At 47.7% G+C, this 26,110-nt stretch overlaps 1 protein-coding gene and 1 long non-coding RNA gene across 5 annotated transcripts in view; one reads left to right on the forward strand and one right to left on the reverse strand.

The window, feature by feature from the left end:
- GARRE1 (granule associated Rac and RHOG effector 1) overlaps positions 1-8,581 on the reverse strand; it is a 77,219-nt gene extending 68,638 nt beyond the window's left edge. Inside the window, exon 1 of one of the 4 annotated variants that reach the window (XM_025425180.3) lies at positions 8,456-8,581. The gene's annotated coding sequence lies outside the window, so the exon portion shown is untranslated. Of the gene's footprint in view, positions 1-1,318; positions 1,598-8,455 lie in introns of those variants that run through there. The other 3 variants (XM_035706465.2, XM_025425181.3, XM_035706464.2) reach the window with 3 other exon arrangements.
- On the forward strand, positions 1,459-7,310 carry LOC125752784 (uncharacterized). Its single transcript, XR_007403082.1, has 2 exons — positions 1,459-1,530; positions 5,030-7,310. It is a non-coding gene; the product is annotated as an uncharacterized LOC125752784 (long non-coding RNA).
- Positions 8,582-26,110: the final 17,529 nt, after the last annotated feature.

Consider the following 26,110-nt stretch of genomic DNA (forward strand, 5'->3'; position numbering starts at 1 on the left):
AATTTTTTTCAAACCCAAATGGTTAAAGCATTCCAAAAAATCTGACTCTATTAAAAAATGCTAGTTTATTTTTGTTAGTATCTTATGGCACGAAAAGGCCTTGATCCACTCAGCTCTGTTTGAGCCTAGTTTTAAACTTTGTTATCCAAAAAGTTTCCAAACATGAAAGCAAGTTCAACTAATGAAAACTAATGTATCAATTAGAAAGTTATTTAAAAAAACTTAGTAGCACTACTCATTCTTAACCATTTGCACTGTGAACCTGTCCAAAATTAACCTCGACTAGGGAAAACAAATATTTATCAATAAGTTTATATACAAATGGGTACATCAAACTATAATCTAGAAATTATTTCTTACTATGGAGAGGAATCATAAATTTTAGATAAATGCACTTCAGATTCGGGACCATTTCTGAAAATTTAAGGCACCCTTGAAAAATCTGATCAATGTATAATTACAGCAGCCCCTGCCTCCAGGCTGGGAACACACACTTCAATTCTGCACAGCCAGCAAGCCTTCCCATCTCTCAGAAAGAACAGCAAGTCAGAGTCAAGGTGAGGTTGCCCATTTTTCCCCACAAACACCCCAGCAGGTCGAATATTTAAGTGAGAATATTGAAGCAGCCTCCTCCCCATTCCCACCCTTGTTCCCCAGGCAGGGAAGACGGCCCTACAGAGCAGGCCTTACCATCAGAGCTTACTACCATCCTGACTTCCAGGCTCTCCCACTTCCTCACGCCATGAGCCTTCACATACTCAGGCATTTACTGAGGTCCTACTATGTGCACGACACTGCTCCAGGCACTGGGGGTACAGGGGTGAGTGAAACAGACACAATTCCTGCTCTCCAGGAGCTTATAACCCAATGTGAGAAAAAACTCATGCCTTGACCTTGTCAGTAAGATGCTCCACAGTCCACAGAGATTTCCTGGGAACAGGCACTGACAAAGTGCAGTAGGTACGGCTTGGGAATCAGATTGACCTGGATAGGAATTCCAGTTCTCAGTAATTACCAGTTAAATTAATGGCACTTACTAACTCTACGCCTCTGTTTCTTTGAACTCTGTGCCTCGGTTTCTTCAGTACAGTGGTGAGGCTTAAATCCATAAACCACAGCCCTTGGCACACTTTGAGTCTCACTAAGAAACTGGAGTTATCTGCTCTGAAAGAGGCTGGACACTAGTCAGAGAGAAGCATTTCATCTTCTAACGAAATACTTCACACTAGCCTCCTATTAGTGTGTGTGTGGGGGGAAACCCAAACTTTTCCTCTCAAAATGCCACATAGTTACAAAATTTTTCAAAATTATTACTTACCTTCCTGCTGCTCTGGCCCTGACTCTCAAGGTCCTGGCAACAAACTAAAAGGAGGGCTGCCGGGTATCCTCCAGAGGGGAAGGAGGTCAGGGCTCCTCCCATTTCCCTGCGCACCACTCCCTCCTCTTTCAGCCCCACACTGAAGACTGGCAAGGACTAGGCTCAGGAAGGGATCACCTGGCGTTGTCAAGTACAAAGCTCCTGAAGCACAGGTATGTGGCTGCATTCTCTACCTAGACCCAGGGGTAGGCTAAGTCTTTGGGAGCCGGGGAGAGGGACAGCTCTTGCCTAGGTTACCACAGCCTGCAGCACTGGAGTCTGGGAGCCAGGCCAGCTTTCCTCTGCCTCTGCTCTCAGGCATGCACCTCCACCTCTGGGACCTGGGGGTGGGGTGGGAGAAAAGTCAGGTATTCCCAGGTTCCCCATCATAAATAACATCTCACTAGAAACTAATCCCAAAATTCTTTTTTTTTTTAAAGATTTTATTTATTTGACAGAAAGAGAGAGAAATAGCACAAGCAGGGGGAGCAACAGGCAGAGGGAGAAGGAGAAGCAGGCTCCCCATTGACAAGGAGCCTGATGTGGGGCTCAATCCCAGGACCCTGGGATCATGACCTGAGCAGAAGGCAGTCACTTAACTGACTGAACCACCCAGGTGCCCACCAAAATTATTTCTAAAATGAAAATTAGATTTTTTTCCAGGTAATATCTAGCTCTAATTCTGCACTTAAAAACTATCCCATTAAAACCAAAAGAAAACCAAACCAAACCATCCCATTAAGATTCTTTGCAAATGGGGCACCTAGGTGGTTCAGTCGGTTAAACATGTGCCTTTTGGCTCAGGTCACGATCCCAAGGTCCTGGGATGGAGCCCACACTGGGCTTCCTGCTCAGCAGGGAGTCTGCTTCTCCCTCTGCCCCTCCCCTGTTCATGCTCTCTGTCTCTCTCTCAAATAAATAAAATCTTAAAAAATTCTTTGCAGCTACCAATTTGAAAAAGCACATATCAGACAGTGACCCAGACACAAGGAACATAGTCAAAACAGTTTAAAAAAAAACAGACCATCTAGAAATGAATCCTAGAAATAGACTCAGTAAATGTAGAGACCTATATCAAAGACACTCACTGGGAGCTCTGTCTACAAGCATCAACCTGGAAGTAACCCACATGTTCCGCATTAAGGGATTCATTAAAGAATTTACACAGGAACACCTCATGGCCATTTCAAAGATCAAGGTACAGCTACCACATTTCATCAAGCCTAAGATGTCATTTATAAATCATATCATTATTTTATATATGCTAAGAAAAATTGCCACATAACGATGACCTGTCATCACACGCTATATCCCAATTTCGGGCTCCCTTCAGGCTCTTTCCTGTCTTATTTTTCTGTCTGTCTGGGGCACACATCACCCCCAAAACAAGTCCCTGTGTGCCCTTTTTTCTTCCCCTTCACTTTTTCTAGATGTTAGCCATATTTAAGCTTCACTGTTTGGATGAAACCATCTTGGGCCCCTTCGGTCCTCTTGGAGGCTGTCCTGAGCTCCTGCAGCCTCCACTGCCACTGCTTGTTGCTAGCTTTGTTTGCCGGCCCGTTCAACAAGAACTGTAAATGCACAGAGACAGGGTGGACCCCTCTTCAGATGCACGGCGGTACACAGTACAAAGCCACAACAACATCACCACCAACAAGAAAACATACCGGCCAAGAAGCGTTCCAAAGACGTCACAAATATTAACTAATTTACACTGTAACTTAACTGTAACTCTGTAACTCCAAGAGGTAGCTAGTGTTACCCCCCCCCCCATTTTCAGATGGGGTAAAATGAGGTAAAGAGAGGGTGTGACTTAAGAGATTAACAATTAGTACATGGCAGAGACAGAAACCGAACACAAGAAGTCTGGATAGAATCCTTCTTAACATCTACCGCATTCCCTCTCTAAATGACTGCTACGTACATGGCAAACATTTAAAATTTTGTTTTTATTAACTTTTAGTTGAAAATATAATACACAGTGACAAGAAAAATCATACTGTACAAAAGAGTATGTGCAAGAAAAAGCTAGGTCAGTCTAAAAGCCTTGATTTCTGGGGCCTCATCCTGAAGGCAAACACTCTTTCTTTTCTATCATTCCAGAAATGTTTTTCTACACTTAGAAACCTATTTCATGTGGACCTCTCTCTCTCTCCTTTATTTTTTACACAAATGGGCCCATATACACACTCTTCTGCATCTTGCCTGTTTCACTGACTGACATTTCTCTGACGTATATCTGCACCTATACTGTTTTTATTCAATTCTAAGACACACACAGTTTCACTTTTTAACCCAAGATGGTTCCATAAAGTCAGGATCTTGTCGGGCTTGGACTTGCCAGGAAACAGGAGTCACAGAGGCTTTTAAATGCACAAATGATATTAAGTGCTAACCCTGCAACAGTGCACAGGCTGAATCACCAGGCAGCTGACATTGGATGTATCACTTCTCCTGTAATGTAAGCACCTACATCACACAGGGTTGTTGTGAAGATGAAACAAAGTAATGTATACAAAGCACTTGGCACCAAACCTGGCTGGCACAGTGAGAAGGGACTGACATCATAACTGACACATTGTTACTGCCCAATAAGTTACATATCATCATTAATTATTTCTTTAAGAGCTGGCCCCACTTTCCTCCCCAATCCCATTTCCTTCCACTTCCATATTCATAATTGTCCACCCTTTACCCTAAAACTCCTACGGTTCACAAACCTCATGCTTGCTCACCTCTATGCCTTTGTACTTGTCATGGCCCTCCTTAAAAGTCCTTTCCCCTTACTGTGGTGCTGTACTAATGCTTTCCCAGCGTACTCAGCTGAAGCCCATCCTTCTCCAGGAAATCTTCCCTGACAACAGCAGTCGGGTTCTCTGGATGAGCGCTTTGGGAAGAGTGTATCTGCCACGACTTCCCCTCTGTTTCTCAGTATTGTCAGTGCCCCCAGGAGTAAGCAGGTCCAGGGCAACTGACTCAGGCCACCCAAACTCAAAGATGACTGTGTACTAGCCAGAAGGCCAGTTACTAAGTTTATAAATACTGATGAGGTCTAATATTTACTGAGCACTTATACTAGGTGCTGGGCAGCGAAGAGGAAGGGTCTACCATTCTCCCCATTCTACAGAGAGGGAAACAAAGAGATTAGCCAGCACCCCAAGATCAGGATCTGATCCAAGCGGTCAGTCTGGATAAGGAGCTCTCAACCATTCACATTCTCTCCTTGGCAGGAAGCCATGTTCTAATCAGAAGGTATTAGGAGTGTGGAAGTAAAGCAAGGGAAAGATTCTCCTGGCTTGAGGCATCAACAGAGATGCACCCATCTGTCTGGGGGTGCAGAAGCTCACTGGAGGACTGCACACAGCTCCTCTGGCCAGGGCCTCCAGGCAGTGCTACAGACACAGCACCCAATTCTTCTCTTGGACCTGCCACCCCGATTTCCACAGACACCATCCTAATCCTCTCCTAGAAATGTAGTCTTTCTTCTGACGATACAAAATTAAGTTTAAGCATTCTGGCTACAAACACATTCCACTCATACCTTCCTGGGGTTATAGCCGGGTCATTTTAGTTGAACTTAAAGTTTTCCCTGAAATTCACCAAACTGTCTCACAAGATGTCTCTTGGTTTATATCTTTTCTATAGACCGCTCTTTTCTCATTTCATTCTCAGATGATCACTGATTCATTCAACAAATACTTGATCGTTCCCAGGACACTGTGTTCCAGGTCCTGGAGATAACAGCAACAACATTCATCAACAGGCAAGATCTCTGAAACCTGGCGGAGCTCATTAAGTGTCCCCCACTTCTAGGCATTTATGATACTTTGTGGCAATTGCTTATTTGGCCTTCTTGTTCAGGCTATACCTTCTAGCTCTGTATTTCAATTTTCCACTATAGTAACTGGCCTATACTGAGAGTACTCCATAAATGTGAGTTAACTAAACTAATGAATAAAATCACTGAGTCTCATCTCTCATCTAGGGTGGAACCAGATTATGTCTGAGGTCCCTAAGAGCAAAGACACAAAGTTTAAATCAAAGTATAGGGACAGAAAGCAAACAGCAAATACACCCCAAATCAAGAAGGAAAATGAGATGGGATAGTCATGAAGGACAAGGCCACCTTGGGAAGCAAAGAAGGGCTCCCTCAGCTGGAGAGAGGATGGCCTCGAGAACATGACCAGGGGTCAGTTGGAGATAAAGAAATGACTTGTAGCAAAGTGTGAGCTGGGGTCACTCAATGGGGACAAGGGTGAGGGGGTAAAGTGATTCTCTGCCTGGAAGTCATACACTGGATGAGTGGGAAGGAGCATGTTTTTTGGGAAAAGAGGTAGAGGAAGGAAGCGAGGCCTTGGAAAATGCTCATAGGCAGATGTGGGGAGAGAAACAACAAAGTCAAATGAAAAAGCACTGTCACAAAGTTAAGAAAATGACCACAATAGCTCCAAGTCAAGAAGGCCAACCAAGAGGAGATTGACAACAGCAAGGAAATCTGGCTCACCATGCCAAATATTTATGGTCAAGGTCAAGGGAAATGAGTAAGCAGCAGCCACTGCATCTATCAATTGGGCCTCAAGAGCAGTTTCATTAGAGATAAAGACATTTGAAGCACAACGCTTCACAAGTTCAAGCTCTCCGTGAACTTGTACTAAGAGAAAAAGCATCTTTTTTTTTTTTTTTTTCCTGTAATTCCAAAGTAAAGCAATTCCTTATTCAAACCAACATTCTTTGCCTACCTAGGAAGGTCATCATTTTCCACTAAGGACAAAGTTTCAAGAGGGAAAGAAAGAGAGTGGACACCCAGCCCATGTGATATACCAGCCTACCAGCTCTTAGATACAATTATTTTCCTACAGACTTGGAAGACCCACTTGACATAAAGCTTCTGGTATATTAGGCTCCAGGATTGAAACAGAATAAACATTTAGTAAGATTTCAGCAGAATCATGTGCAACTTGTTTAAAAAAAATTTTTTAAAGGATGCTTAAAACATGCTGTCTTCCAAAAATCCAGAGATAATTTTAGATTCAAAAATCTAGGCTTGCCAAGGGAATCTGAGAGCTTTTCTATCTTGGTCTCCAATGCTAACCTACGTATTCGTGTGCAAAAATAGAGGAAGATTAGAATCTCAAATGCCAGACTGAAAAGTTGCCACAACAAACCTGCACTCTTCATATGGAGTTTGTTATCTTGTCAGCAAGAAAGCAATGAAACAATAAACTGAACTTTTCACTTTAAAAAAGAAAAAAAAAAAATCTCAAACATGACCTATTTCCTAGTCTCGTAAAGGAAAATGATTAAGAAAAAAAGATCCTGCGGATGAAATTTAAAAACAGCATACACAAAACCTAAATATCAAATTTGTGAGTAGTCCCTTATAAACACATACTGAGAACTTTAGATCTAAAATATGACAAAATGGGGGATCCCTGGGTGGCTTGGCAGTTTGGCGCCTGCCTTCTGCCCAGGGTGTGATCCTGGGGTCCCAGGATGGAGTCCTGCATCAGGCTCCCTGCATGGAGCCTGCTTCTCCCTCTGCTTGTGTCTCTGCCTCTCTCTGTGTCTCTCATGAATAAATAAAATTTTTAAAAAATGAAATAAAATATGACAAAACGGCAGTCACAGCCTATTCGATAAAACTGGGTCAACTAATCATTTGGAAAATATTTCATATCTTACACCAAAATGAAACTTTAAATAGAAAGTAAGCTGGAGCACCTGGATGGCTCAGGGGTTGAGCATCTGCCTTCTGCTAGGTTGTGATCCCGAGGTCTTGGGATCCAGTCCTGCATCCAACTCCCCTGCATGGAGCCTGCTTCTCCCTCTGCCTATGTCTCTGCCTCTCTCTCTCTCTCTCTCTCTCTCTCTCTGTCTCTCACGAATAAATAAAATCTTAAAAAGAAAAAAAAATATTTAAGCTGAAAGTCAAAAAAAAAAAAAAAAAAAACAACCCACCATGAAATCATGAAATGAGAAGCAAAAATGAATGGAAGTTCAACACTGGGATGGAGAAGGATTTTCCAAACATGTCAACAAAGGAAACAAATATAACCTTTTTTTTTTTTTTTTTTTTAATGAATGTTGCCTTTGACCTCATTTGTAAATTTATCCTAAAACAATCAGACAAATCCTTTGGGCAGAGGTATCTTGTGACGAACTGGAAACGGTCGACCCACAGGCCCATCCGGAGGGTCTGGTTACACCACGGTACGCCGCGGTGCCTACGAAGCCCATTAGAGTGATCACACGCTGTTAGCGCAGCGTCCGCAAACGACTGTCGCGCAGGCGAGGCCGCCGGAGGCGCGCCGTCCGCGAAAGTCCTGTCACGACACTCCGTGCGCGGCCGAGTGTGAGGAGACTGTCGCTCGTGTCGTGGGGGGCGCGGGGGGAGGGGCAGCCACATGCCGCTTCCAAACCGGGGTCCCCCCGACCCGGGCGCTCACCGGGCGGATTTTGTGAGGAGAATAACCAGAATTCTTATCGTGCCAGCCAGGCTCGCTCCTTGCCTCGCGCCGCGCGGCGCCGGAAGACACACCCCTGACCCCGCGGGCGCGGGTCCCTCGGCGCCGCCGGGCGCCCACAGACGCTCCCGCGGCCGGACCGCGCCTGCAGGCTCCGCACGGCCCCGACGGCGCGCTCCTCGGCGGCCCCGCACGGCCGGCCCGGCAGCCGCGGGGCGGCGTGAGGGCCGCGTCCCCGGCCAGTCCCCGCGGACCCCGGCCGCCCACAGGCCGCCGCGCCTCCGCGGACCAGCCGCCGGCTTCCGGGAGCGGGTGCCGGCGCCAGCCGGACCTCGCCGGGCCCCCTCCGCCGCCCCTCACGGCCCCGGCGCCCCCCGGTCCCGGGCACGAGCCCAGAGGCCCCTCCGGGCTTCCGTCCGCCCGGCCAGCGCCCCCACAGCCCGGCGTCCTCCACAGCGGACGGGCGAGGGGCGGGCGCCCGCGGCCCCGAGCCCCGAGCCCCGCAGCGGAGCGGAGCGGAGCGGCGCCCCCCGCGCCCCCGCCCCCCGAGCGCGTCGGGTCGCCAGCCCCGGCCGCAGCCCACCGGCCGCCCGCCCGCCCGCGCCCGGCAGCCCCGCTCGCGCCCGCTCCTCACCTGCGACGCGCCCGGCCCCCAGCGCACCGCCCGGCCCGGCTGTGTACACCGGAAGTGACGTCTCCGGGCCGGCCCCGCCCCCGCCCCAGGCGGACGCGCGAGTGGCTGCGGCCCCGGGGCTGGAGGCGGCCCCCGCGCGCGGGCCGGGAGGGGGCGCCCTGAGCTCCGTGCCCGGGCGCCGGGAGCTCCCCGAGGGGCCGCTGCGGCGCGGGGGGAGGGGGGGCGGGGGGGCCCGACGGGCGGCCGCCCGGATCCTGCACCGCGGCGGGGCCTCTGGGCGGCCTCACGTGTTCAGTATGGAAATAGGTTCCTCGGCTCCCGAGTGCGCGCGGGGGGCCGCGTCCTGCCCGGCGCCCGGGAACCAACCGGGCGGTGAGCGCCCGCACCCCCGCGTGGCTGGATGCTCCAGCGGAAACGCAATAAAATGGTCACAAACGCCCATGAGAGAGCGCCAGTTGTGCCAAGTGGTAGGAAGGGAAAGTGGAAGGGGGGGTGGAGAGTCCCCTGACCTAGTGTGGGGGGGTCATCGGGGACCTCCTGGCCCCGGACGGAGAGCGGGAGCTCAGGTCCTCCGAGGGGAGAAGGAAGAAAACAACTTGCAGACGCAGAGAGGGAGGCCCGGTGAGGGCAGAAGAAACGGCAGGTGTCTGGCCTGGGAGCGTCGGGAAACTAGTAAGCTTTAGGCAGGTGGAGACTTTATCATACCTGTGGGCCTCCTGGGAGTCTTTGGGCTGCAGCTGCCGGGAAGGACTAGGGAGGGGGAGGCAGGACTGGATGTCGATTTTTTTTTTTTTTACCCATGTTCATAGCAGCATTATTCATAATCGTCAAAAAGGTGGAAGCAACCCAAATGTCCACTGATGGATGAGTGGATAAGCAAAATGTGGTATATCCATGCAAAGGAATATTATTCAGCCTTAAAAAGGGGGGGGGGACATTCTGACACATGCTACAAACATATGAACCAGGAAGCATCAGGCTGAGTAGTCAGTGAGCCGGTCACAAAAGGACAAATATCCTACGATTCCACTTATATGCGATACCTGGAGTAGGCGAGTTCATAGAGAGCAGAAGCAGAAGGTAGTCGCCAGGGAGCGGGGAGAGGGGAGCATGGGGGAGTTTCTAATTAATAGGTATAGAGTTTCAGTTTGGGGAGATGTAAAGTTCTGGAGATGAACGTGGAGATGAACGTAGCGATGATGCACAAACCACATTAAAACCATACACTTAAAAACAGTTAAAATAGGGAATTGTATGCGTATTTTATTTATTTCTAAAAAAGATTTTTTAAAAGATTTTGTTTATTCATGAGGGACGCAGAGAGAGAGAGAGAGGCAGAGACACAAGCAGGAGGAGAAGCAGGCTCCATGCAGAGAGCCCACACGTGGGACTAGATCCAGGGCCTCCAGAATCACACCCTGGGCTGCAGGCAGAGCTAAACCGCTGCCACCGGGGCTACCCTAAAAAGATTTTGTTTATTTATTCACGAGAGACACAGAGAAAGAGAGAGAGGCAGAGACATAGAGGAAGAAGCAGGCTCCATGCAGGAAGCCCGACGTGGGACTCGATCCCAGGTCTCCAGAATCACACCTGGGCAGAAGGCAGGCGCTTAACCACTGAGCCACCCAGGGATCCCCTGTATGCATATTTTAGATAGGTGGATAGACATCTGGAGGCTATCTCAATTGCCCAAGCAAAAAGGATTCTGATTTTGACCAGGTCCTTCAAATTTTTTTAAAGATTTTATTTGTTTATTCGAAAGAGAAAGAGAACACAAGCAAGGTGAGGGGAGAAGGAGAAGCAGACTCCCCACTTAGCAGGGAGCCTGATGTGGGGCCTGATCCCAGGACCCCGAGATCATGACCTGAGCTGAAGGCAGATGCCCAACTGATTGAGCCACCCCAGGCGCCCCAGGCCTTCAAAATTTTGTTGTCATTATTCTTGAACTTCTGTTAGAAAAAAGTTTCAGTATCACTTGAATTTTATTAACAAACTACATACAAGCATACTTCATTTTAATATGCTTCCTTTTATTGCAATTTGCAAAAACATCATTTTTTACAAATTGAAGGTTTGTGGCAACCCTGTGTCAAGCAAGTCTATTGGTGCCATTCTTCCAACAGCATTTGCTCTCTGTACACATTTTGGTCAATTCTCCCAATATTTCAAACTTTTTCATTATTATTTTATTTGTTAATGGTAATCCATGATCAGTGACTGTGACTACATGAAAGCTCAGATGATGGTTAGCATTTTTCAGCAGTAAAGTTTGGGTTTGGTTTGTTTTGTCTTTGAGAGAGAGAGAGCAGGTGGGGAGGGGCAGAGGGAGGAGGAGAGAGGGAGAATCTTAAGCTGGCTCCATGCCCACAACCTGAGACCAGGATCTGAGCCGAAATCAAGAGTTGGATACTTAACTGATCCACCTACGTGCCCTGGGACAAAGTATTTTTAAATTAAGGTATGTACATTGTTTTCCTAGATATAATGCTATGGCACACTTAATAGACTATCATCTTGTGTAAACATAACTTTTATATACACTGGACCAAACAAAAAATTCATTTGATTCCCTTTATTCCAATATTAGGCTTATTCCAGTGGTCTGGAACCAAATCTGTAATATGGCCAGGTATGCCCATATATCCACCACACTGCTCAAATACTATTTATATCATGAAACAGAAATAAACATTTATTTATTTATTTATTTATTTATTTATTTATTTATTTATTTATAGAAATAAGCAATTTTTTAAAATTGAAAAGAGAACAGTCTATATAGAAGTTCTTTTTTAGGGATCCCTGGGTGGCGCAGCGGTTTGGCGCCTGCCTTTGGCCCAGGGCGTGATCCTGGAGACCCGGGATCGAATCCCACGTTGGGCTCCCGGGGCATGGAGCCTGCTTCTCCCTCTGCCTGTGTCTCTGCCTCTCTCTCTCTCTCTGTGACTATCATAATAAATAAAAATTAAAAAAAAAAAGAAGTTCTTTTTTAAAAAAATTTTTTTATTTATGAGAGACACACAGAGAGTGAGAGAGGCAGAGACACAGGCAGAGGGAGAAGCAGGCTCCATGCAGAGAGCCCGATGCGGGACTCGATTCTGGGACTCCAGGATCACGCCCTGGGCCTAAGGCAGGCGCTAAACCACTGAGCTACCCCGGGATCCCCTATATAGAAGTTCTAATATTATCTTCCTGTACTCTAATAGTTTGCTTTCTTACACTGGTGGGTATGTGAACCTCACTTGGAAAGCCACTCACAGACCATGGTAGTTGCAGTAGGGAGTAAAGCAGATGCAAGTAAGTGATGAAATGGATATGGAGGGTCAGGATGAGAAGGGAATCCTGGATTTCTCCCAAGTTTCTGGGACGAACCATTGTAGTGGTGACACCCAGTGCTGGGAAGTTCCTGAAGACTACATTTGGAAGGGCAGAAGATACAAGGAAGGCCATGAGTTCCGCTGTGAACATGACATCAAGGATGCTCCAAGGAGGAACTGGGGACGAAAGTCTGGAGCTGAGAAGAGTGCTGGAAACGTCGCTGGGGCTTAGCTGGTCATCCAAGCTGTGGGGAGGAGCTGAAATGAGTTTACCTTGAGGGAAGGCTTTTTAGTGATTTTTTGCTTTGTTTGGTTTTGCTCTAAGCAAGCTCTGTGCCCAATGTGGGGCTTGAACTTGTGACCCGAAGATCAAGAGTCTCATGCTCCACCAGCTGAGCCAGGCAGGTGCCTGTTGGGAGGTTGTTTTATTAAAGTGGAAGAGATTTAAACACATTTCAATATCAGAGAGGAGGATCTATTAACAGAAAGAGGCTGAGGTTACAGGAAACATATTGTCATTTTATGAGGTTCTGAAAAGGCTCGAGGGGGGTCTAAGATGCTTTGCAGCAGGGGCTCCTAGATGGCTCAGTCCATTGAGCGTCTGACTCTTGGTTTCGGCTGGGATGGTGACCTCAGGGTCGTGGGGTCAGGTCCCCATCAGGCTCCTCTTGCTGCTGGGCATGGAGCCTGCTTGACATTCTCTCTCTCCCTCTGCCCCTCCCATGCTTTCTCTCTCTCTCTCTCTCTTTCTTTTTCAAAAAGAAAAAAAATTTTCAAAAAGCAAAAAGAGAGGAAAGTTTGGAGACAGAGGCGTGAGGAGAATGGGAAAGGTCTGGCAGCAGAAAGGTGAGCAGGAGAAATGTGGGAGCATTTACAATTTGCAGTGAGGATCATTAATGGCGAGCAGAGCCCTCTTCCCCAGCAGCTTTCAGGTAAAAGGGAAGCAGGTGGAGCAAGCGTTCACCTGGCAGTTGAATACAGGGGAGACGGGAAGAGTGTCACTGCCGTGATGGGCCGTGGACCCCAAGCTCCTAGAGGAGGGACATGAGATGGGCGAAGACAGCTGGGTCGGAGGAAGTGCCTCTGGGTGCTGGCGTCCTCTTACCTGTGGAGGCCGAGAAGGGACCAGGGATGACGGCTGGCTTCTACGTGGGCCAACTGTGGGTCCTGCAGTCTCAGGACAAGCCCATCCACCACTCGGAGGCCCTCCTAGCTCCTAGGACAGGCCCCGGGGGCCCGGGGGCTACGCCTGGTAGACATCGGGTGGGACTTTAAAGAGGCTCCCTCCCCGCGTGGCAGCTCTGACCACTGCTGCTCACTTCACTCCAAACCCTGGGGTCCCACAGTGATGGGCTGGAAATGACCTGCGCCCGGCTCCAGCTGGGCCCCTGCTGTAGGCCTCAATCCAGGACCAGGAGGTTCTGGAGACCCGTTCAGCCAGGCAGGCGGGGCTTCTTTTCTTTGTTTTCATTGAAGTATAATTAGCACACAGTGTTACGTTAGTTTCGGGTCACAACGTGCAGTTCTTGTTTGGGCTCAGTGTGAACCTCGTCAACCTTGGGGCCCTTCTGTGGCCTCTGTGGCGCTCCGAGCTACCAGGCCGTCTTGGACTTCTCAAGCTGACCTGAGGACATTTGGTATTGTGCACTTGTCAAGTGGGCTTGAGCACACCTGCAGCTATCATACCTACGTCCTGGAGCCTTGAACGATTTGTTCTCCTTCATCAAACACATCCATGTACGCACCACACAGGTCCGGGGCCTTTGTCATGTCCCGTCACCTCTTCGTTCCAAGCTCCCTTGCACAGAGGTGCCAGGAAAAGAGAATGGAGCCCCCAGGGTCTAGAGATGGTGGCCAGGCCCTCCTGGAAACCACCCCCGCCCCCCGGTCTTCAGGGACAGAAGCTGTGATCCTCCAACTCTGCTGAGAGGTCTGATTGGAGCCTTGCCATGCACACAGGGCTAGGGTGGCATCCCAGAGACCATCCGACCTCAACTTGCCACTTAGGACACCAAGAAGGCATTTCAAGGTCTCTTCCTGGATCCACCCGACGCCCCCCCACCCCTCGTATCTGGTCAGAGGCACAGATGGTTGGAGCCAGATCCCGTGGACGGGATGAGAGCCTCAGAGGTCATCACCATGGAAAGTGAGAATGACATTTGGGTGACAGATGAGAGCTCCCTCTGCACAAGTGATATGGGCCAGAGCTGCACCTTGGCTGTGGCATGAGATGCCTCTCTTTGCTGATGGAAAAAAAAAAAAAGCAGATTCACATCCTAAGGTGGAGAGCAGCAGAATACAGACATCCACAGAGGGGGCCTCCTGAGGAAGGAGAGCGCTCGGTTCCTTACGCAGCCAGTTACTCCCGTTGGCTTGTGCAGGGCTTCCAGGCTGGGCTTTTCCACAGGTTTAGTGGGCATGTCTGAAAGAAGAGCCTTCGGGGGAGAGGTTGTCACAGCCAAGGTTGGGGGGACAAGGCAGGGGCAGTGGGGTTGGTCTGGAGAGAGTGCTTTTCCTCCTCTACCTCGCCAGTCACCCCCCCCCCCCCCCCCCCCCCCCCCCCCCGACCCAGGGCAGAGTGTGAACTGCTGCAAACCATGAGCCCCAGGAAGGGTAGCTGCGTTCCAGAATCCCCAGGATTGCCGAGTCTGGAGAGGGCTGGCCAGACGTTCTGGACACGGAGCAACTGGCTGTCTGCTGGGCATGGAGAGAGGCCGGGCGAGGCCAGTCTAGTCTCGCTGGAGCGGAGGCCCAGGCAGGAAAGGGGGTGAGGGCAGCGTGAGTCATGTGCCGCAGGGGAAACTGCTCCCACATTCTCGAGATTGCCTCCCGGAGGAAGTCACTCCTCACCACCCGTTTCCCCTGCCTGTGAGCATCTGAGCCTCCTGTTGGCCTCTGCTCCCTCACTGGCTGGACCCTTGGGGGCACAGCCACCTGCTTCTGTCCACCCACACCTCTAGCATCCCAGGTTGCTCTTCATGGTTCTGATGGGCTGAGGGTGGCCAGGGGCCGGGAGATCCCTGATGGGGCGGGAGAGGGGGGCTGCACCGACCCTGGAGGCCTGGCCCCTTCCCTGCAGCCGGGACAGGATGCCAGGTAGCATCTTCGGGAACATGTGAGGCCCAGGCAGGGGGAGCTGCTGGGGTCTCCCCGGGGGCTCTGCGGGGCTTGGGGAAACAGGTGTCTGGAGTATGTGGAGGGGGAGGGGGGCTGCTAGGAGGATAGGGACCACCGTGATGGCCCGTCACCGAGACCGGCCGTGGTCTGCACAGTGGGAGGGATATGGCCCAGGCCCCGCGGACTTCCAGGCCCCCAGCTCTGCAAAGCCACAGAGGCTACAGCCTTCGGGTCAAGGTAGCCCGAAGGCCCTGCGGCTGCGGCCCAGCTCACAGCCCTGCTCCCCTCGGGTCGCAAAGTCCCCGCGGCAAGACGTGTCTCCCGAACTGCAGACTCGATTCCTCGGCCTTGTCAAAAGGTCCTCTGTGAACCCTTGACTGTTGGAGTTCTGGATAATTTATGAAAATCCCCCCCACCCCACCTGTGGATGTGTAGACCCACGGGCCGAGCCTGAAGCGGGACAGGAGACCTTCCCGGGCCCATCTGGTGGAGAGCGCAGGACCCTGTCCCCGTTCCCGAGTGCGGGCCACTTGCCTTCGGTTATCAACACGTAATGACCCCAACTCCTCGGCACGGAAACAAGAGGGGACTTATTAGCCCTAACAAAAAGGGCACTGTGGCCACCAGAACGGCTGTCCTTGGCAGGCGTCCCGATGCCCGGGAGTAACTTAGAGACTCGCTCCCCTGCAGCGCGCGTCCCGCTCGGACACACTGGGCAGGACGGCGTCGGAGCCGGGGCTGCATTTGTGCCACACACGGTGCAGGGGGCTTCCAGCCCGACAACCCCGAGGCTCCCCTCTGGCTCCACTTAGAGACCTTTGCATGTGCTGGCCCCCCTGGTCCTGTCCGGTTAGGGCATTTTAGGTGGGTCTTGAGTCGCCCGTGAGCAGGGGCAGTCAACTGTGTTTCTAGGGTGATGGTGACTCCTGAGACCCTGGGGACGGGTCACAGAGCCCAGCCTCCCTTCCCAAGGGAGGGGGGATACTCCACTCCTGCCGGATGCAGGTGCTGGGGACCAGGGCCACACGAGCATCAGACGGCGGCCGCTTCCCGGGCGCCACGGGCGGGCAGCTGTCCCAGCCGGGTGGAGGGCAGGGTGTCAGCGTGATGAGAGAGGTCAGAGGGGTCTCTCCCTGCGCAGCCCCCCTGGCCCCCCGGGGAGAGATGATGGGCGCAGGGCCCAGACTCCCAGGCCTCTCACTGCCCCGCAGTGTTGCACCTGACCTTAACCCTAAGCCGCACAGCTGCCAAGTTCTTGTGTCTTCCATTTAGGGGCAAAGCTGGGCAGAACCAAATCACAGTTTTAAGCCAAGTTATTAGAAATATTTGGGGAAAGGCTGCGTTTATACCCTAAGATTTGGCTCTTAACCTACAATGATTTCACTAGCGCGGGACATCGCTGGTAGAGTGTGCAACATGAAACATGATCAGTCTACACTGCACCAAGGGAGGGGATGCAGGGGCATCCAGGTCTGAGCTAACAGTGAGGACTTGAGAGGGAGCTGACAAAAATAACAGCCACCTTTCACTTCACCGGAATCACCAATGAGATTGGGCTGACTGAAGGGGAGCCACGTAGCCCTAAAAATACGTGGAGAAACCCTGACAGTAAAACATCACCTCAGAGATCCCTGGGTGGTGCAGCGGTTTGGTGCCTGCCTTTGGCCCAGGGCGCGATCCTGGGGACCCGGGATCGAGTCCCACATCGGGCTCCCGGTGCATGGAGCCTGCTTCTCCCTCTGCCTGTGTCTCTGCCTCTCTCTCTGTGTGACTATCATAAATAAATTAAAAAATAAAATAAAAAACATCACCTCAGGGGCGCCTGGGTGGTTCAAGTGGTTAAGCATCCCACCCTTGATTTGGGCTCGGGTCGTGATCTTACGGGTCGTGGGATCGAGCCCCATGTCAGGCTCTGAGCTCAGTGTGGAGTCTGCGTCTCTCTTTCTCAAATAAATAAATAAATAAATCTTTATTTTATTTTTTAAAGATTTTATTTATTCATTCATGCGAGACACAGAGAGGCAGACACAAAGGCAGAGGGAGAAGCGGGCTCCCTGCTGCGGGGCTTGATCCCAGGGCCCCGGGATCAGGACCTGAGCCGAAGGCAGAGGCTCTACGCTGAGCCACCCAGGTGTCCCAATAAATAAATCTTAAAAAAAAAAATCATCTCACATAAAGCCTATCAGATGAGTATGTTTTTTTAACCTGTGATCTCATAAAATTGGCAATTCAAGCTGTTTCCACAGCTGCACAGGTGCAGTCACAGGCAAATCCACGAGCACCGTGAGTCCAGAGGCTGTTGCAAGTTTGGCCTCCTCCCGGAACAGGTAGGGGTAGTTCTGGTAGGGCTCCTTCAAGCATGACCTCATGGGCCTCCTCCTCCAGGAGGCCTTCCCTGAAATCCCCAACTGTATACTTTCCCCATTAGAGTATTTATCCCACAAACCTGTACGTTTTTGCCCTTTCCAGACTGTGAGCTTAGTGTCCGTGTCATACTCGGCTGAATCTCCGGCACTGGTGCTGCCTAGAGCAAACAGCCGGCATTCACTAAGGGGCTTTCTCATTTATTCAGTGAATTTCTGCGCACCTACTACGGGCCAGGCACTGGGCCAGGTGCTGGGGATGGAGTAGTAAGACCACAGTGATTCGTAATGCTCACTTGAGGCCGACGACAGAATTGAACAAACAAAATCCGCAAAGAGAAACATAACAAACACGCAAGCACAATTAGAACATGCGGCAGTGAAGAAAAAAAAAAAAAACATTCTGGAAGGTCCTGGAAGGCATCCCCGAAAATGCAATGTTTACACTGGCACTTGAAAAATGAGAAGCAATTACACTTGACCCTTGAACGGCACAGGTTGGAACTGAGTGGGCCCGCTTACAGGTGAATTCTATAGAACACAGTTCTGGATTTTTCTCTTTTGGTTTTCTTAGTGACATTCTTTTTCTCTCGCTGTCTTGCAAGGATACGGTATATAACGCACATAACATACAAAATATGTGTTAATCAACTGTTTAGTTTATCCGTAAGGCTTTTGGTCAACAGCATGCTATCAAGTTTGTGGGGGGGGGAGTCGAAAGTTATACGTGGATTTTTTCACTGTGTGTGTGGGGTAGGGGCGGTCAGCACCCCAAATCTCCACAACGTTCAATGGACAACTCTAGTTGGGGGAAGATCTCCAGGTGAAAGGAACTGCTTGTTCAAGGGCCCCGAAGCAAGGGATTTGGCTCCTTTTAGGGAGCAAGGGAAGGCTGAGGGAGTTCCCCAGGGACTAGATCATCCAAGACAGGCTGGGCAGGAGGGCTCTTTCTTAATAGAAACAGGAAGTCACTAGAGAGTTTGATGCAAAAATTCGTTTCCATAGCACCGAGGGGGGTGGGGTGGTGAGGGGTGGAGAAGCAGAAGCGAAGGGAGTTAGCAAGGCTCTCAGGGGCCTGCGTGTGTATCAAAGGGCCAGAGCCATGGAGAGAATCCAAGGTCCTCTTCTATGTATCTTTTATGCTGATGCTCGATGTACACCAAGTACACCAAATTTTAGGGGCACAGTTTAAATTTTCACTTACGTATACATACTGTACCCCTCAACCCAACCACGATCTACTTCAGCAGGCCCCGCTTCCCCCGAAGATGACTACTGCTTAATCACTACTATAGATGAGTTTTGCCTGTTTTGAGTTTCATGTAGATGAAATCATACAGTATGTCCTCTGAGGCTCTGGCTTCTTTCCCTCATCGTGATGCCCATGACATTCATTTATGTTGTGTTAGAATAAGTTTAAATTTTTTTTTCACTGTATTTCATTGATGAACATAACCACCACTCATTCTGTTGTTACACATTTGTGATATTTCCAGGTTTTGGCTATTATGATTACAATGAACGTTCCTGTCCTTTTAGTGGACATAAAGCCAATCACTGCTATTGGGTACATACCCAACGGGGAAACTGCTGGGTCGGAGCTACATCTATATTTAGTTCAATTTTTTAAAAAATATTTTTAAAAAATTATTTATTCATGAGAGACACAGACAGAGAGATTGAGGCAGAGACACAGGCGGAGGGAGAAGCAGGCTCCCTGCAGGGAGCCCGATGCAGGACTCGATCCCAGGACCCCAGGATCATGCCCTGAGCTGAAGGCAGACGCTCAACCACTGAGCCACTCAGGGGCCCCTATATTTAGTTTCAGTAGACGCCACTCATTGGTTTTCCAAAGTGGTTGTACCAATACCCTCCCACCATTAAAGTGTGTCCAAAAATAAAAAATAAAAAAATAAAATAATAAAGTGTGTCCATCCCAACTCTTCTACTTCCTCACCAACACTTGTCATTCTGGACTTTAAAAAAAAGGTCTGTCATTTTTGTGGGGGTAGAATGGTATCTCACTGTGGTTTGCATTTGCATTTCTTTGATGATAAAATGTCAAGAATATTTTTACATGTTTATTAGAAATCTGAATATTCTTATTGTCTGAGATTTTAGAATTGGAATTGTTGGTCTTTTTTTTTCTTTAAACAAAACTGACTTGTGGTTCTTTATATATTCTGGGTAATGAGCCCTTTCAAGGCTAATAGCACACGATGTAAATATCTTCTCCCAAGCTGTGGCTCCCATTTTCACTTTCTTTCTTTCTTTCTTTTTTTTTTTAGACATTTTATTTATGTCTTCATGAGACAGAGAGAGACACAGAGATACAGGCAGAGGGAGAAGCAGGCTCCATGCAGGAAGCCCGGTGCGGGACTCAACCCCAGGACTCTGGGACCACACTCTGGACCAAAGGCAGGCGTCAAACCAATGAGCCAAGCAGGCATCCCTCCATTTTCACTTTCTTTTGATAGTTTTTATTCTTAATGAAGTCATTTATCAACTTTTTTTTTTCTTTTACGATTATCACTTTTTGCTTGGTGTCTTCTTTGCTTAGTCCAAGGTCTTAAAAATATGACCCTATTTTTCTCTTGGAAATGTTCTGAAATTTGCAGGTCTTGCACATCTTTTCATCTTTTGTTAGATTGCTAGGTATTTGATTTTTGGGGCAGGGTACTATTATAAATGGTAATATTTTAACTTTTCATTTTCTAATTACTAGGTGCTTGTTTATAAAAATGATTTTTGTATATGTTGATAATTCACTTAAAAATTATAGTAGGGGATCCCTGGGTGGCTCAGTGGTTTAGTGCCTGCCTTCAGCCCAGGCGGGATCCTGGAGACCCGGAATCGAGTCCCACATCAGGCTCCCTGCATGGAGCCTGCTTCTCCCTCTGCCTGTGTCTCTGCCTCTCTCTCTCTGTCTCTCATGAGTAAATAAATAAAATCTTAAAAAAAAAAAGTAGTTTGGATATAGGTTTGGATTTTATGTATTTTATATATCTCATCATGTCATGTTACAAGTGATAGTTTTCTTTTTCCCTATCCTTGTACCTTTATTTCTTTTTCATACCTTATTGCACTAGCCAGGATGGCCAATGCAAATCTAAATGTAAGTGGTAATAGTTGACACCAGTCTCAAGACAAGAGTTCAATATTTCACCATTACATGTAATATTGCCTAGCAGTTTTGGTAAATATCCTTTATTAGATTAAGTTTCCATCTATTCCTAATTTGTTGAATTAAAAAAAAAAAAACTCCTCTTTTTGAAAGGCCAGACTGTGTGCACACCCAGTTTGTTCATGGTGGAAGGGGGTGGGGAATCAAATGTGAAAAGATGTCAGCCTGCTCCAGAAAGCACCCTGGGGCTCATGCCAGCCATTGTTGGGGAACTGCCAGCCTTTCCACCAACAGTCTGTGTGGGCCCATCGCTGCCAGGTCATCTGTAGCTGGCTGTCCTTTTCTGGTAGTTGGCTGTGACAGACGTTACTTGTGCTAATATTTGGTTCTATACCTCCCTGCCTCCTTAAGTGAAAACAAGGTAAGTTCAAGTTGGGATAATGCAAAAAATGAGCATGTCTGACAGGTCCCTTTCATTCCTGGGAAAAGAAAAAGCAGCCATCCTCTGACTGTTACGGAAGGACATCAGGGCAGTGGCCTATCTCTGTACCATGGAAGCCTTTCTCTCTCTCTCTCTTTTTTTTTTTTTTTGGTTAAAGATTTTATTTATCTATTCATACACAGATAGAGGCAGAGATAGGCAGAGGGAGAAGCAGGCTCCATGTGGGAAGCCCAACATGGGACTCCATCCCACAACCCCAGGATCACGCCCTGAGCCAAAGGCAGATGCTCAACCACTGAGCCATCCAGTGCCCCTGTTCCATGGAAGTCTGAAGTCTCCAGGATTTCCAGATTTAAACCAAGTAGCAGCTGGAAGAGAGAAGTAAGCCGACCCAGACACTAGGTATGTTCTGAGCATAAGTCATCATCTGGGTTGATGAAAGCTGCAGAGCAAACCCACTGGGTCTGGAAACCAAAGAACAGAGAGGCATCTGACTCAGGGACACGTCCTGGGACATGTTAAAGTATGAGCTGGCCTGGCATTTCTTGTTTTGTTCAGAAGCCCTTTAGACACCCGCAGAGAACAGGTCTGAGGTTCTGATCCCTCACAACTTTAAGAGAAGTCCAGCGCAAGGTTACAGGCAGCTCCGAGGCCTGCTCCCCGTGGGAGCCGAGCCGAGTCCCCAGGCTGTCTGGAGCAGGAGCAGTGCTGGACATGGGGACTCCCTGGTGCGGAACACCAGCTAGCCCGGGAACCGGAGGTGTAGCAGTGGCCCCGCTAGCTCACAGCCTTGTGCCTTATTTTTAGATCCGTGACTCAGAGGCCTAAACCAGGACCGAGGCCTTGGGGAGAGAAGAGGCCCTGCTCAGAGGCTGGCTCTTGTGAGTAGCATGGGGTGGGCTGCTTGAGCCCACGTTCACGTCCGTATCTGAGCACACATAGTTGCAGCGGTGGAATTTCCAGCAGGACACAATCTCTTGAGGCCTTCACATTAGAGGCCCTCCTCTAAGGCTCGGGATATAATATTTGATGCTCAGATTTGAGTTCCCAAAAATCCATTCCGGCTGCTTGCTGCACAGAAAATGAATTGGAGGAGAGCAGTGTGGATGGAAGAGGCCCGACGAAGACGTTATTGTTACAACACCTGCAAGGGTCCGAAGGCGCTTCACACTAGAGTGCTGGTCAACCGGTTTCTGGTTCGAGATGGTTCACCAACTGTCTGTGTTTTCTTCCTTTAAGGCTACGTTGCAAGGTGATCAAATGAGTAAAATACTATTTATAATATAAATAGAATTGGGCAGAAAGGGATCAGTGAGGCAATTTTTCAACAAATTTCTAGGCTGGTTGGCACACATGGAGTCAGCGTGGGGACCCCGGGCGGAGCAGAGGCTGCAGCCACCTGGACGGTGCCTGAGGGTGCTGCTCAAATGCTTCAGACTCAGCAGCAGGGATGACAGAGGGCAAAAGTGAGAAGGAGGCTCGAAAACAGAAAAACTAATTTTAGGTCTGTCCGCACGATAAGCAGTGGATAATCCTCTCACTGCCGCGGTTAGAATGACCTATAATTAGGCAACAAATTGCTAGGAAAAACAAACAAACAAGAGGACGATTCTCCTCTGCAGGATTTGTGCATATTGGCACCTCTGGACAAAGCCTTCTGGAATTCAGAGATCTCAAAAATAAGGAGCTGTCACTACCTTAAAGCAACCCTGCCAGATGACAATTCTGGCCACAAAAAGAGCTCCTGGCAACAATTCTGCTTCTTTCGAATGAAACACAACCAAGAATCTTCAGATATGTGAATGAGAGTATGTTACAGGAAGGAAACCAAGATTGACAATCAGGATAAGGAAAGAAAATATGAGGAAAAAAAAAAAAAAAACAACCTAGACACAGAGGATGCATTTGAAACTCATATCTAAGAGGGAGATTTAGTGAAAAAGAACAGTGTGCATGGTATGAAAGAAATTACCCAAGAAGTCGTAAGAGAAAGAGTTAAACACACAAATCTTTAAATCAAAAGAGTCTACGCTGTTCAGGGTAACAGTGGGATAAAACAAGACCCATCCCCAGAGAAGTCATTATAAAATTTAACACAAAGGACAACGTGAAGTTTCCAGAGAGGAGAAAACCTGTCATCTATAATGAAAAAGAATCAGATGGCATCGGATTTAGCATTACTGAGTATTAGATCAAGGGTCAGCAATTGAGCCAAGAGTGGGCTTTGTATTTTTAAAGGGTTGTTAAATTAAAAAAAGATAATGTAACAGAGACTGTACTATCTGGCCCTTTATGAACACCTTCTTAGAAAGCTCCCTAAGGAAGAATTCTAGCAAACAAGGGATGGAAAACATGGCATCCATGAACCTCTGAGTCTCATCCAGGAGAGCAGTGAAGAGAGAAATCCCAGAATCGTCCCTTTGCTGAAGATCTTGAAAACACTGTTTGGATTTTAGTAGGATGGAACAGCCTCTAGGAAGAAAGATGACTTCACAGACCAAATCGAAATGATACGGGTGAGGGTTTAGAAAAACCTTATTATATGATAAAAGCAACAAATAACAAGCAAAGAACATTCAGCAACTCCAGGAAAAACAAAAAGCTGTAGAGAAAGTAATGGTCCAAGGAAAAAACTGTCTAAATTCTATTAGAAAATTGTTAAGCTCAAGAAGAATGAAATAGATTCCAAGTAACGGAGAATATGAGAGGCAGTCAGAGAGAAAATGAGACGAGAGAGAATGAACATTTGCAAAACCAACCAGAAATTTTAGTGATAAACCCTGTAAACATAACCCAAACCCAGATAATAACATATATAAAACTCAGAGTAGTGGTTTCCTTTTGTGTGAAGCACAAATGGAACAGGGGAGCTGTAATACAGATGCAGGTTTTTGGTTAATGCTTGTTTTTGGGTTCAATAACAGACTCACAGTTCCTCATTCTATTACAGTTTTTTGGTGTATGTTAAATGCGAAAAGGGAAAAAGATAAAGGAAAAACAACTTAAAAACTGGAGAAGAATGAAGCAAACTAAAACGCGATGATTTTTAAAATATATTTATTTACTGGAGAGAGTGAGAGCTAGAGAGAGCACAGAGGGAGAGAGGGAAGCAGATTCCCTGCTGAGCAGAGTCCCACACAGGACTCGACCCCAGGATCCTGAGATCATGACCTGAGCGGAAGGCAGACACATAATTGTCTGAACCACCCACGCGCCCCCAAAATGTGGATGATTTTAAGAAACTGTTGGAATTTAAGAAAAGACAACCCATTTAATCTTGATAATAGTAATATATATTTTTTTGGAAAGGTACAGTATTTTTGAAACTAGAATTGGGAAGGCATACCGCTTGGCTCTGGGCTGAAGAATTCTTATAAAATCCTAGCAGGAAAATGCTTATTCATTTTTAGCTTTTTTTTTTTTAAGACTTTATTTATTTATTCATGAGAGAGAGAGGCAGAAACATAGGCAGAGGGAGAAGCAGGCTCCATGCAGGGAGCCCGACATGGGACTCGATCCTGGAACTCCAGGATCACACCCTGGGCTGAAGGCAGACGTTAAACCGCTGAACCACCCGGGGATCCCATCATTTTTAGCTTTTAAAGTCAATCAAAAAATTAAAGTCAATCAACATGTGAAAATAAGGCAATATTTAGTGCCAGGAAGAATAAAATATTTGTAAGAAAGGAAATACAGATGAGGTTTATACACTCGGCTCATTCATAAATGATATTTACTTATAGTATTACTAAGTATTCATGCTAATCAGGTATTATGATAAACATGTTGAAGTACGGAGGAAGGACGTGTGAATCTGTGTGTGGAGGGTGGAGACTAAATCTTCATATCAGGTCCATAGTTGATAAACAGGTGGAAAAAAACAAAGTAAAAAATATCTTATGCAGGCTCTTCCTTTTTATTTTTTAAAGATTTATTTATTTATGATAGACATAGAGAAAGAGAGGCAGAGATACAGGAGGAGGGAGAAGCAGGCCCATGTATGCAGGCTCTTCCTACTGATATATTAATAAAAGGGGGGGGCCTGGGGTAGTATGTATACACACACAAATTTGAAGACGGATTTTAATTTTTAAAATTTAAAAAAATATTTTATTTACTTATTCATGAGACAGAGACAGAAAGAGGCAGAGACACAGGCAGAGGGAGAAGCAGGCTCCATGCAGGGAGCTCAATGTGGGACTCGATCCTGGGTCTCCAGGATCACACCCTGGGCCGAAGGCAACGCTAAACCACTGAGCCACCAGGGCTGCCCCTAATTTTTAAATTTTGAAAATTTAAAAAAGATTTTATTCATGAGAGACAGGCAGAGACACAGGCAGAGGGAGAAGCAGTCTCCAAGCAGGAAGCCTGATGTGGGACTCGATCCCAGGACCCCAGGATCACCCCCTGAACCAAACGCAGACGCTCAACCACTGAGCCACCCCAGTGAGAGAGACACTATTTAGAAGAATACAGAGAAACAGTATCTGCCTTTAAGGAAAAAAAGTAGACTCACTATATACTATTTTGTTTCATTTGTAGTAACTATATATGGGTATTAATTTCTAAAAAAACTTTTTTCCTAATAAAAAAGAGCTTCTGTAAATAAGAAAAAGTCTTTTAGCGGGAGAAATAATCAGAGAATATTATGAACAGTTCACAGAAAAGGAAGTACTAGAAACTTGGGACGCCTGGGGGGGCTCGGCGGTTGAGCATCTGTCTTCAGCTCAGGGCGTGATGCCGGGGTCCTGGGATCGAGTCCCACATCGGGCTCCCTACATGGAGCCTGCTTCTCCCTCTGCCTGTGTCTCTCCCTCTCTCTATGAATAAATAAAATCTTTTTTTTTTTTTTTAAAAGGTAACTCACTTATGAGAAAACATCCAACCATGCCAAGTAAAATGTATCAGATACTGAGAACATTTTTTCATTTATCAGACTGGCAAAGATTTTCAAAAGTGAGGTTAACACTTGTCCTGGTGGCCGAATGGGTAGTAGGCACCCTTGAAAACTGGCTGAAGTGTAAATTGCTATAATCTCATATGGAGGGGGACACAGGAAAATTTATTGGAATTATAAATCAATGTCTCCTGTTACCAGAATTTCTATTTATTGGGTTTATCTTACAGATAAATTCACCTATTTTTGTGAAATCATTCACAAAGGTCCTTCTCTGCAGCACTGTCTATACTAGCAAAATTTGGAAACACCCTAGCTCCACCTGGAGAGAGGGTGAACTTTGAAGTGTGAGGGACAAGAAGAGGAGGAAAACTTTTGCCTGCAAATCCTCTTAA

This window comes from Canis lupus, chromosome 1, assembly GCF_003254725.2.
Source record: "Canis lupus dingo isolate Sandy chromosome 1, ASM325472v2, whole genome shotgun sequence".
NCBI lineage: Eukaryota > Metazoa > Chordata > Mammalia > Carnivora > Canidae > Canis > Canis lupus.